This window comes from Panthera pardus, unplaced genomic scaffold (genome assembly GCF_024362965.1).
Source record: "Panthera pardus isolate Hobbes unplaced genomic scaffold, ASM2436296v1 HiC_scaffold_11, whole genome shotgun sequence".
NCBI lineage: Eukaryota > Metazoa > Chordata > Mammalia > Carnivora > Felidae > Panthera > Panthera pardus.
Window position 1 is genome coordinate 66,687,512 of NW_026526666.1, and position 15,662 is coordinate 66,703,173.

The window sequence follows — 15,662 nt, forward strand, 5'->3', positions numbered from 1 at the left end:
AGGCCCAACGGGCGCGGCCAGTGTGGGGTCTCGGTCCGTCCCGGCGCAGCGACTCTTCCTTCGGCCAGCAGGGGTCAGCCGCAGCCGCTGTTGGCGCCTCCAGTGAGCCGCTGAGAAGCGCGGAACGCAGCCCCAGATTTGGCGCCCGAAGGACCCTTGGAGGTCATACGCCCTGAGGCCCGACCCAGGCCCCGGGGTGGGGAGGAGGTCCCGCCCAAGGTTGCCCAGGGGTCCATGCTAGCGGGGCGGGACCCGAATTCTCTTTGTCCCTGGCTCTTTCCCAAAGTCCAAGAGGCCAGTTTGAGGGGTTCTAAAAACCAGGTTTGGGCCCTAGAAGGTTCCACAGGAGGTCTGGGTGCCTGTCCCGGTTGTACCAGACGTGCTGTGTGACCTTGGGTAAGTCGTCACCTTCTCTAGCCCTAACGTCCGTCCAAGGAGGAGACCCCGGAGGCCGGCGCGTCCTGTGATTTTAGAGAGGGTCCCTCTGTTATTACAGTGCTGCCCGGCCATAGGCTATACAGAGTCGGCCAGCCCCGGGGTCTGAGTAAGTCCTGAGAGCCACGCGGGCGAGGTCCCAACCCTTCCCAGAGGACGGCGTGGGGGTGGGGGGCAGGCCGAAGCATAGCACCCAGTGGCCAGCAGGGGGCGCTGCTGCACCGCGGGCGGTTTCCGCGCGTGTCCTCCCAAGGACAGTGTGGACACGGCGACGGGTGGTACAGAGGCTGTGGCTGGCTGAGTCCGCCAGCGCCCACATTACCGTTGCGTGGCCGTGTTCAGAGACACGATCTTCGGCTGCGGGGGTGGGTGCGAGTCACTGGCACCCTGCTGGCCTTTAGCGAGTTTCTGGTGCACCGTGTGTGAATGGGGACTGGGCTGGGGGGGCGTTTCAGTGAGGAGTGTTGGGAGGTCAGGCCTCGCTGTGCGACCTTGAGAGGTCACTGCCCCTGTCTGGGTCTCGGTTTCCTGTCTCTGCAAGGGAGTTTCTCGAAGAAGCCGAAAATGCTTTATAAAATCTGAAGCCCAGGCTACCCTCAAATTGAAAGCTTTTATTGAAAAATAGCCATACTGTGCTTACTTAATTCATCTCCCAGCTCTGCACCCTGGTAGCAACCAGTTTAGCTTTTTTAACTTGTGTTTCTGCTGTTTATCTGCATAATTAAAAGTAATATGCTTATACTGCTATTTCTTAATTTACCAACTTCAGACATCTATTGTCTTCCTGTTGGAATAAAGGAATTAGCTGTGTTCTGGTCCCATCCTCCTGCCCAGCATATCTGGAGCACTATTTTTAGGTAACTCAGTAATCAGCATTCCTATTAAGAAAATGTGACTCTTTATTTCCCCAAAAGCTCTATCAGAACTGCCATCCACCTCTCTTCCCCACTAAAGTTCTGTCACCTTCTGTGTTCTGTTTTGGGCTTCCTTTTCCCAGGGGTGTTCCCTTCCATACTGTATTGCTCAGTTGTTTGCAGGAACTCTTCTCCAGGGTTTTCTCCCATGTCCCTGTTTTTTGGTCCTCTGTCTTTGTTAGCTTACTCTCTGTCTTTGGAAACTCCAGTTGCTTCCTAAGAAATTGGGCAGAGGTGAGAAATTTTCATATATGTGGACTTAATCTATATTCTACCCTTGTATTTGGTCAATAATTCAGCTAGGCATAGAGTTATGGGTTGGAAATCATTTTCCTTTAGAATGTCCATGCTCTGCCCAACTACAGTTACTGTTCAGAAGCTTCATGCCTTGTGATTTCTGTTTATATGTAACTGCTCTCTCTCTCTTTTTTGGTATTTTAGGATTTTCTCTTTATCCTTGGAATTCAGGAATTTCACAATCCATGTGACATGTTGGTGACTTTTGTCATTCATTGTGCTGGGCCCTTCAAAGTGGAGACTTGTGTCCTTCAGTGCCATGAAATTAAAAATTTTTTTCTTTAATAATCTGCTTCTCTCTGTGTCCTCTCTGGAACTCCTATGATTTGGATCCCCAACCTCCAGGATTGATCTTCCAGATCTCTTTTCTCTTTTTCCCTTGTTCTTTATCTTTCTATTCTACTCTCTAGATTATTTCCTTGAATTTATGTCTCAATTCTCCTATGAAATTTTTTATTTCAGATATCATATTTTTTAATTTCTAAGAGTTCTTATTTGTTCTCTGTCTCCCCCTCACCCCACCCCAACATAGATACAGCCTCTTTATTTATCTCTCTGAGGATATTACTTAGTGATTTTTCCCTCCTGTGCCCTCACTTATCTCTGTCTCCTCCAGTTTCTCTGTTTGGCTAGTTTTTTGTGGTCTGTCTTTGGCTCTGTATCCTTTCTCACTGCCAAGGTTTCTCTGATGTTGAGGTCCTAGGCTTTGTCCATAGTTAAGAACAAGGATCCAAGAAGTTGACTGGCATTGGGTGTGCTGTGGAGGCAGGTGGGCCAGTTTCTTTTTAGGTGGGCTAGGCAGGGCCTGGTCTTTTGGTTGGGGGACACATAATTATTAACACGGGGAGTTCTCTGGCACTGCCCTGTTTCTGCAGTAAGATAGGAAGGATGTGGTTAGGAGGGTGGATATGGTTAAGAGGGTGGATTTTGGAGCCATACTACCTGGCTTTGAATCCTACCTGGATTTGAATACTACCTGGGTTTGAATCCTAGCTCTGCCCTTAGTAACTGTATGACCTTGGACAAGTCACTTAATCTCTCTGTGCCTCAGTTTCCTATATGTAAATTAGACCTATAAGAATATTACCCTATGTGTTGATGAGTTCATATACCTAAAGCTCTTAGCCTGGAACATAGTGATGGGTCTGGGGTCACTATCTATAGCCACATTCTCTATGGAGTAGGGAAGAGATTTGTGGAGTCTACCTGTTCCCTAGGCAGATTTTCAGGGCAGATTAGTGAGGGCAGATTTTCAGCCTTTTCCAGCCTCAAAATCTCACCTCCTACCACCCCTACCCCATCTTCCCATGTCATTGGTACACCTTCTGCAGGTCTTATCTAGGTCAGTAGAAAATAGTGCAACTTTAGTTTGTTGAAAAAATTATTTCAAGCCAGAAATAATTTAAAAATGAAACCTGTTGTAAACATTTTATTTTAACTTAAAATCTATAGATGCCTACTCCCTTTTCTTTGAGTGTGGGTCTGTTAAATGGAATTCTGTAAGGTTTTTGTTGCATAAACCTCAGTCCATAAAGCATTGTCTATCGTTTCCTGGTTCAGCTTCTTTATAATGCAGCTAGCACTTAAAGGAACTTATGGAATGATCTGAATACAAATTCCTTCTAGATTTATATCATTTCCTCCCAATCTGTTACAACTGCTTGTCTGTAACTCATCTGAACATTTTTTTAATAGCAGTCTGCCTTCACTGAGTATTTGAAGGCATTCAACTTAGTTTTCATAAAACAACTCCCTTTTTGCAATCATATTTTATTGGTTTATTAATATTAAATTGAATCACATAATTATAAAAGCAAGTATAACTGGCATAAACAGGTTTGGGAGTAAGCAATTGTTTCTGGGAAAGCAGACAGATTAACTAGAGGGGATATACATGGGCATTTGCAGGAACATCCTACCAGACAAGGGTATCCAGCCCATAAAGCTTGTACAGAGAATGGTGAGTGTGGCTGTTCTATTTTTTTTTTAATTTTTTTAAACATTTATTTATTTTTGAGACAGAGAGCATGAACAGGGGAGGGTCAGAGAAAGAGGGAGACACAGAATCTGAAACAGGCTCCAGGTTCTGAGCTGTCAGCACAGGGCCCGATGCGGGGCTCAAACCCACGGACCGCGAGATCATGACCTGAGCCGAAGTCGGACGCTTAACTGACTGAGCCACCCAGGTGCCCTGAGTGTGGCTGATTCTGAGTGTCCTCACTGGGTGGTGGTGGAGCACAAGAGCTTAGGTTGTGTTGTGGGCTCCAGCATTCTTCCAAATAAGTACCACTCACTCCTCCTTCCCCTTTCCATCTTAAAGAGATTTGTTGAACCTTCGCATCCATTAATGACTCTTCTTCCTTTCTTCCTGTTCTCTGTGTTTATATCTTCTCTTTTCCTTACTGTCATTTTCAGGGGAGAAGGTATAGAGAGGGAGAAAAGATAAGCATTAAAGTTCAAACTGCCATTTTTATCCAGACAGTTCTCTTATTTAAGAATCTCAACCTCCAGGGAGCAGCAGAGCCTATTATTATCTCCACAAAGGTTACAACTGACAGAAGCAACTGACAGAAGCAAGGTTCAAACTCAGGTCTGTTAGAGGCTGTAGTGGATACTGTGGTGCTATGCACAGATCCCATCTCTTTGGCTGACACACAATCCCCTTGCTGCTGGGAATATTGGTTGCTAGTGGCTCACTAGAAATTGCCCTTGGCTTTAGAAACTGCCTCATCCTAGTGTATGCTTCATCTTGGTGATTGCCCTGGCCAATGACTGGCTGATGGAGGGATATAAAAGTTCAACCTGCTTTCCTCAGTTTGGAAAATTCTGAGGGGCCATCCCAGCTTCAAAGCTGTCTGTGGGATCAGTTGCAATTCATTGTGGGTCAGCTTGTCCCTCTGCCCTGTTACAGGTGTGGCACCAGGGAGCACTCCCCAGTAAGCCTTCTGCACACAACTTCTCACTTCAGAGCCTATTTCTGGAAGCCCGATGTAAGGCAGATGCTGTGGTTCTTGATCTTCTAGGTAGTGGGAGACCCAGAGCTCCCAGGCTATCTTGGGGCATGATTCATCAGCACATGGAAAACAGGGCTGAGGATGGTTGTTGCAGAACTCAGTAACCAGGGGGGCTGATGTTTCTACAGGAAGGGCAGGAATGGTGCATTCCCTGGTGTGGTTGGAGGGCAGAGGGGTGTGTGGTGGGTGAGGAGACTGAGCAGGTCCTGGAGGGATTTGCAGTCAGTGGGGAGTCATAAGAGGGTTTTACACAAGGAGTGATGGCCAGATCTGGGACTGAGTAAGATGAACTCGACTCCAGGATGGATAGGAGGGGGCGGGGTGAGGGCACAGAGGGCAGTGAGGAGGCTGCTATAGTGATCCAGGAGAGAGAAGATAAAGGCCTGGACCAGGACAGTGAGGATGCAGAGATGGTACTTAGTGACTGACCGCTTCCCACCCAGCACCCCAAATCCTACTACCTGCTCTTTCTCTGTACTTCCTAATGTGCCACATCATTAACTTACTTGTGATGGTTATTGTTGGTCTCCCTCCACTACAATGTAAGCTCCACAAGGGGGCAGGGGTTTTCGTCTGTTTTGTTCACCGACATGTTTTCAACAATAGAAGAGTGCCTGGCACATGGCAGGTGCTCAGTAAATAATGGATGGATCCTTTTGAGGTGTAGAGGATTGGGACATGGCATCAGGTTAGGTGCCTGGAGAGATGGTAGGGGCTTCCCGATATGAGGTCAGGAGGAGGGGCTCCATTTTGTAGGTGCTGAGGGGCAGGGATGGAAGGTAGAGAGAGTTGCAAGTGCTGATCTCCAGCAGGTCTGAATCCCCATAGACTTGTATTATTCAGTATTGCTAGGAGCTACAGATTTTCCATAGAGTGACCAGAGGGTTTGTGGTGAAAAAGGGCTTCAGTGGGTTCCTAGTTTAAAATGCTACTTATCTTTTGATTCCTTGGCCCAGTCCCTCTCAGCTGAGAACCTTCAGCCCTGAGTTCTGCTGGTGGCTGTACCGTGAATCAGCTCTGTGCATGATGGGCTACGTCGGCTCTCTGAGCTCAGTTTTCCCTCTGTCAGGTGAGGGGAATTGTGTACTCTGAGAAGCCCTCCTGGTCCCCCTGCCAAGGTCTCCTCCCTTCTCTGATGGTGTTCGAGTTACCAAATGCTGTGTCACGTCTGAGTCGCGATGAGACTAGGGAAGCTGTCACAGATATGGAACTGACTTACAGCCAGGAAGCACAGGGAAAACATGCTTTCCTGGATAGGAAGAACAAAGGATGGAGCTCTCCATGGCAGTGCTGGAAATTGTTTGCTTAGTTTTGAAGTTTTTCCGAAGTGATCCAGTGATGTTTTTTCCAAGATGCACTGATTTTGGATGGATGTTTAAATGAGGAAGTACGGCATCTCAAAGTCAAGTGTGCAAAATTCGATTCAACACTGTTCCTCCCAAACTGTTTCTCATATTCTCTTAATGGTATCCCTATCCTGCACCTGAATGATCGTGACCACCTCCTGCTTCTTCATTATCTTTCTCTTGTTGCTGCTGCTTGGAAAGATCTTTATTTTGCCTTTGCTCTTTGCAAGAAGTTTTATTATAGTAAATTCAAACTCACACAAAAGTAGAATAATATATGTGAGAATAATGAACTCCCATGTACCTATCACCCAGCTTCAAAGGTTGTCAACCCATGGCCTATCTTGTTTCATCTACTCCTGCCCACTCTCTCCACCCTATCATGCCCCCGTATTGTTTTAAAGCAAAGTCTAGACAGCATGTCACCATGTGTATAAATTTAAGGATGCATTAAAATACATAACTATAGAAATAAGCCAGTCACAAAAACTACTGTGTGATTCCATTGCTATGAAATACTTAGTCAAAATCATAGAGACAGAAAGTAGAATGGTGGGTTTCCAGGGGCTGGAGGGAGAGGAGAATGGGGAATTAATTGTTTAATAGGTAGGGAGTTTCAGTATTACAAGATAGAAGGAGTTATGGAGATGGATGGTGGTGATGGTCGCTCAACATTATTTATTTATTTAAAATTTATTTATTTTGAGAGAGACTGCACATGAGTAGGGTAGGGACTGAGAGAAAGGCAAAATCTTAAGCAGACTCTGTGCTGCAAGTGCAGAGCCCAGTTGGGGGCTTGAACTCATGAAACTATGAGATCATGACCTGAGCCAAAATCAAGAGTCAGATGGCCAACCAACGGAGCCATCCAGGCACCCCATTATGAATGTATTTAATACCACTATGTTAAAAATAGTTAAGATAGGGGGCACCTGGGTGATTCAGTCAGTTGAGCATCTGACTCTTGATTTCTGCTCAGGTCATGATCCCAGGGTCGTGGGATCAAGCCCCACGTTGGGCTCTGTGCTGAGTGTGGAGCCTACTTAAGATTCTGTCTCTCTTCCCTTCCGCCCCTCTCCCCTGCTCATGCTCTAACATTAAAAAAAAAAGGTTAAGATGGTAAATTTTATGTCATGTGTATATCACAACGATAAAAAATTGGGAAAAAATACGTAACTATAATGTCATTTCCATACCTAAAAACACAACAAAAATTCCTTAATATCACCAAATACATAGTGTTTAAATTTCCTAGGTTATTCATAATGTAATTTCTTTTACACTTTGACTCCAAATCTAAACAAATTCCATATGCTGCAATCATCTGATAGTGTCTTTTAAATCTCTTTTGATCTGTAGGATAGCCCCTCCTCTTATTTTTCCCCAGCTGTATATTTGTTGAAGAAAGTGGTTGTTCATCCTATAACCCACATCTGGACTTTGCATCTTAGTGATATTTGATATGTTCGTCTGGCTCTTGTGTTTCCTGGATATCAGTAGTTAAATCTAGAGCCCTCATCAGCTTTTATTTGTGAGCGAGACACCTCAGAGGTGGTGGGATGAACTTTTACCATGAGGCACAAAAGTGTCTAATCATCGTGTCTCTTTTTGTTGTTAGCAGCCATTCAGCATCATTGCCTAGATCAACTACTTCTTCAGAGTTTGCACAATAGTGGTATTCTAGTTCCATCACGTTTTATTTGCTCTTTAGCTGAACTTCTATATAGTGTAACATCCTCTCATTAACTCTTTGGATATGCCAAGATACAATTCATACAGCAAAGCAGGCTAAGAACTTGATTCTTTCTGTTTATATTTAGCTTTTTAAATAATGAGTTAGTTCCTCAGCATTACCCAAAGGTGACCAGTGAGATGATTTTGTATCATTATGAACTCATGAGTCTAAATCAGTGTGACATGTTTCAACCCATTTCAGTTTTTATCTTTACTGATGCTCAAATGATCCCATCCCATCTTTGGTTAGTGGGAACCTCTTCAACTTGGCTCCTGAGTCCTTTTGATTGTGACCTCAGTAGTTTCTGCTAGCTTCCTTGCTTTCTCAGATAACAAGGTGTTCCATTTCTTATGTTTCCTGTCCCAGACCTACAATCAGCCATTTCTTCAAGAGCTTGGAGTGAAAGTGGGTTTCAGTAGGTTCCTAGTTTAAAATGCAACTTGTCTATTGCCTCCCTTTCTTTCTAATGGGAAATGGTATTTGGAGGGACAGTCTGAGTACTAGGGATTACACTGTCTTTAATGTTACCTTTGATACATATAAAGAGTGTGTACCATATATATATTTATGAAGTATTATACAAAATGGCTACCCATCAGCCACCACCCAACTTAAGAATTAGAATATAATCAACAACAGTTCATCTTGTACGTGTCCCTCCTTTATCTCAGCCCTCAGCCTCTGTCTAAGGGGGTGGATTGTGTATTTATCATTCTCTTGCTTAAAAAGAAGTTTTATCACATATGCGTGTGTCCTTAAATATGTGTTTATAGTTTGTTTTTGAGCTTTATAAGAGTGATGTCATAAAGTATGTTGTTCTGTGACTTGCCTTGATTTTACTAAATATAAATAAAAATAAATCTTAGAAATATCCTTTTAAAAAATTTTTTTAATTGTTTATTTATTTTTGAGAGAGAAAGAGAGACAGAGCATGAGCAGGGGAGGGGCAGAGAGAAAGGGAGACACAGAATCCAAAGCAGGCTCCAGGCTCTGAGCTGTTAGCCTGACGTGGGGCTCGAACTCACAAACCGTCAGATCGTGACCTGAGCCGAAGCTGGATGTTTAACCGACTAAGCCACTCAGGTGTCCCTTTATCCTCTGTTTTTTAAGGTTATAATTCATTTATTTCCAATGATCTGTAATATTGCATTGTGTGACTATATCATAATTTATTGTATCCATTCTCCTGTTTGTGGACATTTGAGTTCCTCCAGTTTTTGCTATTACAGATATTCTGCTAAAGATAATCACGTCCCTGGTGCATGTGTGCAAAAGTTTGTCTAGGGCAGTGGTTATCAAACATTTTAGTTTCAACATTTTTTTTTTTTTTAATTTATTTTTGGGACAGAGAGAGACAGAGCATGAATGGGGGAGGGGCAGAGAGAGAGGGAGACACAGAATTGGAAACAGGCTCCAGGCTCCGAGCCATCAGCCCAGAGCCTGACGCGGGGCTCGAACTCACGGACCGCGAGATCGTGACCTGGCTGAAGTCGGACGCTTAACCGACTGCGCCACCCAGGCGCCCCTCAAACATTTTAGTTTCAAGATTCCAAAGAACTTTTGTTTATGTGAGTTATAGCTATAGATATTTACTATATTAAAATGTTTTTAAATAACCATTTTATATATTAATTCATTTTCAAATGCCATAACAAACTCATTATATCTTCACATAAATCATATCATTTAAATGAAAAATAACTGTAATTTCTGGGACAAATTAAGTGAGAAGAATGATATGGTTAATTTAAAAAACTTTTTTTTAAATGTCGATTTATTTTTGAGAGAGAGACAGAGACAGAGATAGACAAAGAGGAAACAGGGGAGGGGCAGAGAGAGAGGGAGCCACAGAATCTGAAGCAGGCTCCAGGCTCTGAGCTGTTAGCACAGAGCCTGATGCAGGGCTTAAACCCACGAACTGTGAGATCCTGACCTGAGCCAAAGTCGGATACTCAACTACTGAGCCCCTCAGGCTCCCCAGAATGATATGGTTTACATTTTTGCAAATCTCTTTAATGTCTGGCCTCAAAGAAGGCAGCTAAGTTCTCATACCTGCTTCTGGGTTCAGTCTGTTACGATATCTCACATCATGTGCTCTGAAAAACTCCACTGTGTACTTGTGAGATGAGAGTGAAAAAATCATATAAAGCCTTTCAAATATATTACAAAAATAGTTTTGACCTCATGGATTCCGTGAAAGTCTCAGGGTCCCTGGACTACACACTGAGACTTGGGTTTGGTCATAGTCTGAAATAATCAGTGGCCTGCTTCAGTTCTGACTAGGGGGTTCCAGCTCATGCAGCTGAAGGACCGCTCCCCATGGCCCAGCCTAGTTCTCAGCATTGGGTTTGGGGCCTTAGCCGCATTTAAAAATCAGTGTAACTGAGTCATTCTTTTTTATTTTATTTTATTTTATTTTATTTTATTTTATTTTATTTTATTTTATTTTATTTTATTTTATTTTATTTTACTTTATTTTACTTTACTTTACTTTACTTTATTTTATTTTATTTTATTTATTTTTGAAAGACAGAGAGAGACAGAGCACAAGTAGGGGAGGGGCAGAGAGAAGGAGACACAGAATCTGAAGCAGGCTCCAGGCTCTGAGCTGTCAGCACAGAGCCCGACACAGGGCTTGAACCCACAAACTGTGAGATCATGACCTGAGCCGAAGTCGGATGCTTAACCGACTGAGCCACCCAGGCACCCCACTGAGTCATTCTTTTTAATTATTGTTTGCATTCTTTCTTCTCTCAGGGACTTGAAGAAGAGAGGTAAGGGCAGGACAGGGTTTGGGCACAATAATATTCAGTGGCGCTTGGATTCACCCTAATATCAGTAGTGTCCCCTGACCCATCAGGATAAACATGCCCAGTGCTTATCCAAGTGGGCCTTTAATCTCACTGGGTTCTTGGTCCCATTCTGCTGAGGAGAGATTTTATATCATCACCACCAGCATCACCATTATCATCATCGTCAAACAGCTTCTGTTTACTGAGCATACCATGTGGACCAGGTCTTGTGTCCTGGGTTAGGTACTTCATATGCAATAGTTTATTGGATCCTTGAATGACTTTACAGATCAGGTGTTATTATCTGTGGAGACAGACGAGTGAGGAAATGGAGGCTCAGAGAGGGAAAGTGACTTTCCCAAAGTCACATACCTGCTGATCTGTAGAGTGGAAGAGAGAGCCCAGTGCTCACACATCTTGGTGCAGGACCGTGAGTAGCCAGAGCAGGGGGTCAGCATCCCATGGCTAATGTGGTCTTGGGCTTTGTGAGAGAAGTTGAGGTCAAGTGTAGATTCAGTTCCCAGGGCCAAAGTCTTCAGACTTATCTGGCTCATCTAAACTCTAGGCCACCACAAAAGCCACTTGCCCTCCCCTCAGGGAACTGTTTGCTTCCTCTAGCAGGCTTTTGGAGCCCACTGGGTATGGAAGCAGGAAGGGAGCTGGAGGGGTCTGTGTGGTCCAGAGTTCACAGGCTTAGGTGACACCTAGGCTTCCTATGCCCCAGTTTCTTCTTCTGTAAACTAATACCAGGACCATCTCTGCTGCTTTCCCAGAACTTCTGTGAGGAAGAAACAGTGCTAAACAACAACCTTCATCCATTTAATGCCTATATGTCAGGTCCTACGCCAGTCTTTATACCTTATCTCATTTAATCTTCATGACAACCATGTGCATGAGGTATTTTATTATCTCCATTTTGCAGATGAGAAAACTGAGGCTTGGAGAAGCTGTGTAACTTGCCCAAGATCTCTGAGCTGGGGAGTAGTAGAGCTGGAGTTTGAACCCAGGTCTTTTTGGGCTGCTAAGAATTTTGTAATGGTAATGATGGCAGCGTGTGAGTGTGTGTGTTGTAGTTTCATGTGAATATGGGCTCTGGGCAATGCTGGTTTGCAAATGAGCCAAGCCATTTGCAAGGAGACAGGGCAGGGTGGGTCAGACCAGCTGGTGATATTACATTTGCCAAAAGAAGTGACAGAGAGGAGAAATACAGGGTGGTGGGATGGTGGGTATTGGCAGAGGCAGCACACAGCAGACAGCTATTGGGCACCTGCTCTGTGCTCTGAAGTCTGGCAATGGAGCTGACCTGATCTCACCCTCAGGGTGCTCAGTCAAGGGGCACAGACATCCTACCAGACACCAGTCGTGTGCTATGTTCTATTAGGATGCAGAAGTTGCATTCCTAAAAAAATCTTGTGTTATAAGAAATGGAATTATGGAGACAATTGCTTCAATGGGGCAAAAGAGGTTAAGGGCTGGATAGTTTCAGACTAGCCATAACAAAGTTATTTTTCCTTCAGGAATGGCAATAATAAAGGTGCTTTTATAGCTCTAAGTGTATGGCTGTAAAACCTGAACATCACAGAGCAAATCCAGCCTTAGACATCCGCACGCTTTTGCTCAAGAGGAACATCTTTTCTTTTTCTGTCCCCCTAGCACTGTCACTAGGGCAGACTTCTCTCACCTTCCATTCATCTTGACCATACACTGCTGGAGAACCAAGGGCCAAGCCCTGCTAAAGCATCCTAAAGACATCGGACACTGCCAACTCCAGTCCCCACCATCCCCTTCACTAGTTCCCCTGTAGCAGACTCTTTCTCTCCAATCTGATCTGCCCAGTGCAAATTGCACTCTCTAATTAAAAGATCACATCATATTGAATTTACACTTAAAAAGCTTACCATAGGAGAAATTCTTACCTGGTATAAAGACAGAAATGAGAGCATGTGGAGGCAGTGTTGTGGCACAATTAAGAGTGACGACTCTGGAGCCAGTCTTTGTGGGTTGAAATTCTAACTTTGCCACTTTGTGTGGCCTTGGGCAAGTCACTTAGCCTTCTGTGTTTCATCCATGGTAACATCCATGGTTGTAAGTTTCAAAGAGGTAGTGATTGTAAAGTCTTACACAGAGCCTGGCACATAGTGAATACTCAGTAAATGTTAGCTCTCTAACAGTGCAGAGGGAGGAGAGGTCCACTGAGTCTGGGGTGTGGGACACAGGGAACAAAGAAAGTCACTGGGGAGGAGGGGAAACTGGAGCTGGACTGAAGGGTGAATGGGATTGGACAGGAGGATGAGTCAGAGGCTCTTTTGAGGCCCCCAAACAAGTCAGGTGGAGGGATGTAGGAAGGAGAGGAGGAGAGGTTAGGTGTAAAAGACCAGTTAGGGCTGTTGCAGGGATCTAGACAAGAGTTGATGAGGCCAGCACTTAGCCATGGTCATGAGGATGGGGAGGAGGGGTGGCTTCCCCATGAGAAGACACCTGTATTCCATGATCCTGGTGCCCAGTGCCCTGGAGCATGTACAGGAAATGAACCATGTCTAATCTGTTGGGAGTATACACTGTATTTACAGACACGAGACTGACAAAGGTAACTTTCAATTGTCAAAACTTGGGAGTAAGCTGGCCTGGGTTATCCTAGAGTAGCCTTCTATGGACTTGAACACTGTCATCTATGTCATCCCATCTCTGCTCGCTGTCACTCTCAGTCTGTTCTTCCACGCCATGTTTCATCTTTGCTTCCCACTGTATTTGACTGCAGTCTCTCAAGCAGGTTGGTCCCACTAGGCTAGAATTATAGCTGAAGCCAGGTCAGGCTTATATTCACACATTCCAGCAACAAAGAGGTATCAATGTCTGACAATGGCTTAGAGCAGTGGTTGTCACACTTTAGTGTACTCAGAATCACCTTGTGGGCTTATTAGAACACGACTGCTGGGTCCCCAACTTTCTGATTTAGTAGGTGTATTAGCTTGCAAGGGCTGCATAAAAAAGTACTACAGACTGGGGTGGCTTAGACACAGAAATTTATTTTCTTACACTCCTAGAGACCAGAATTCTGAGATCAAGGTATTTGTAGGGTTGGTAGGTTTCTTCTAAGGGCCTCTCTCCTTGGATTATAGATGACTATCTTCTGGTGGCTTAACATGGTCTTTGCTCTGTGTGTGTCTGTATCCTAATCTTTTCTTCTTTTAAGGACACTAGTCATATTAGATTAGGGCCTACTTCAATGACCTCAGTTAAGCTTAATTACCTCTTTAAAGACCCTGTTTCTGAATATAGTCACATTTTGAGTACTGGGAGTTAGGACTTCAACATACGAATTTGAGGGGGACACAATTCAACCCATAACTGTAGGTCTGGGGTGGAGCCTTAGAATGTGCATTTTTAATAAGTTCCCAGGTGATGCTTGTTCAGGGACCAACCACACTTAGAAAACCACTGGCTTAGAGTGGTTATCTCTATCCCTGGTATGGATGCACTTGAACATCCAAGAATTATAGTGCTCCAAGAATTATAGTGTCAATTGAAAGGAATGCCATTCACTTATAACTGGCAAGTGGGGAAGGAGTAGAGCGGAGGAACTTTTTAGCATTTCCCAAATTACATGGTGCTGGTATTATGGCTTTTCAGCAGCATGTGGAAGAAGAAGGGCTCAGATTTTCCAATTGGAGACATCATGAATCCAATCCTGGCTTTGTCCTTTCTAAGCCAATTTTGAGCAAACCACATAAGAACTCTGGGTTTCAAGTTCCTCATCCATAAAATGGGAGTGAAAATAATACCTGCAGGGTAGTTGGAGTTAAATGTAATAATTTATGTAAAGGAACTGGCACTTAATATATGACAGCTATTATTGGTGGTGGTGGCATTTTAAAAAAATTTTTTTAAATGTTTATTTATTTTTGAGAGAGAGAAAAAACAGGGGAGGGACAGAGAGAGAGGGAGACACAGAATCTGAAGCAGGCTCCAGGCTCCGAGCTGTCAGCACAGAGCCCGATGCAGGGCTCAAACTCAGTAACTGTGAGATCATGACCTGAGCCAAAGTTGGACCCTTAATTGACTGAGCCACCCACGCACCCCTGTTATTGTTTTTTAAATGTTAATTCATTTATTTTGAGAGAGAGAGGGAGTGTGTGAGCAGGTGAGGGGAAGAGGGGGTGGTAGAGAGAATCCCAAAAAGGCTCTACATTGTCAGTGCAGAGCCCAATGTGGGGCTCAAGCTCACAAACTATGAGATCATGACCTGAGCTGAATTCAAGAGTCTGACGCTTAACTTACTGAGCCACTCAGGCGCCTTGGTTGTTATTTTATTTTTAAAAATATGTGGCATAAGAGTCAGAATACATGGGGTCTAGTCCCTCACCCTGGAACCTAGCTGTGTGTCCTTGGGCCCCCTCTTAACCTGTTTGAGAAGGTCTCTCTCCTGTTGCCCCCAATCATGGTTATTCTGAGGACCAAACAACATAACGTGAAGATGAACAATTGACTATGCTGTACAGTGGAAAGCACTCATATAATTTTTTTGGCAATAGACACCAGTAGGAGTAAGTACCAGACTCATAAAAATTCCTTCTGCTCAAGGAATAGTGTCAGTGCTATGTCACTCCACCCGCCTGACAAGAGGTGCACCCCTAACTCAGCTGGGCCAGTCAGAGGGCTTCCTGAGGATTTTTCAAAGGAAAATCCTAGATCCTGTCTGATACTGGGAGTTATGGGATGTGAGGTTTGGGAGGAGGAGGTCATCACATTTCATGCCATATGGGGGAAAGCCAGGTCTTTGTTGGATGGGATGATGCTGATATGCAGAGAGAGGTCAGTGGCATTTGAGCCCATGGCTCCTGTGGTTCCCAAGGCCCAGCTGTGCCTCAGAAATGAGAGATACCCTAGTGTCCTTACCTGGGCAAGTTTCAACTGGGTTTCTTACACCTGTAACCTTGACAAATACATTATCACTTAACAAGTATTTATTGAACATCTATGCTGTGCTAGCCACTGAGCTAGATGCTAGCCAAATGTTGTAACAGATTGCAAAGGCTGTTTTCACTACCCCAGGCCTGTTCTGCCTGCCTCATCTTCACTCCTTAGCAGGAAACTGCAGAGTCCACCACTATCCCTTGCTTTGCCAGACC

General features: G+C 44.4%; 1 long non-coding RNA gene across 1 annotated transcript in view; it reads left to right on the forward strand.

Annotated features, from left to right (window-relative positions):
- The first annotated feature begins 201 nt into the window (after positions 1-201).
- LOC109266642 (uncharacterized) overlaps positions 202-15,662 on the forward strand; it is a 61,503-nt gene continuing 46,042 nt past the window's right edge. Inside the window, exon 1 of the long non-coding RNA XR_002079799.2 lies at positions 202-396. This is a non-coding gene — a long non-coding RNA (uncharacterized LOC109266642). The remainder of the gene's footprint in view (positions 397-15,662) is intronic.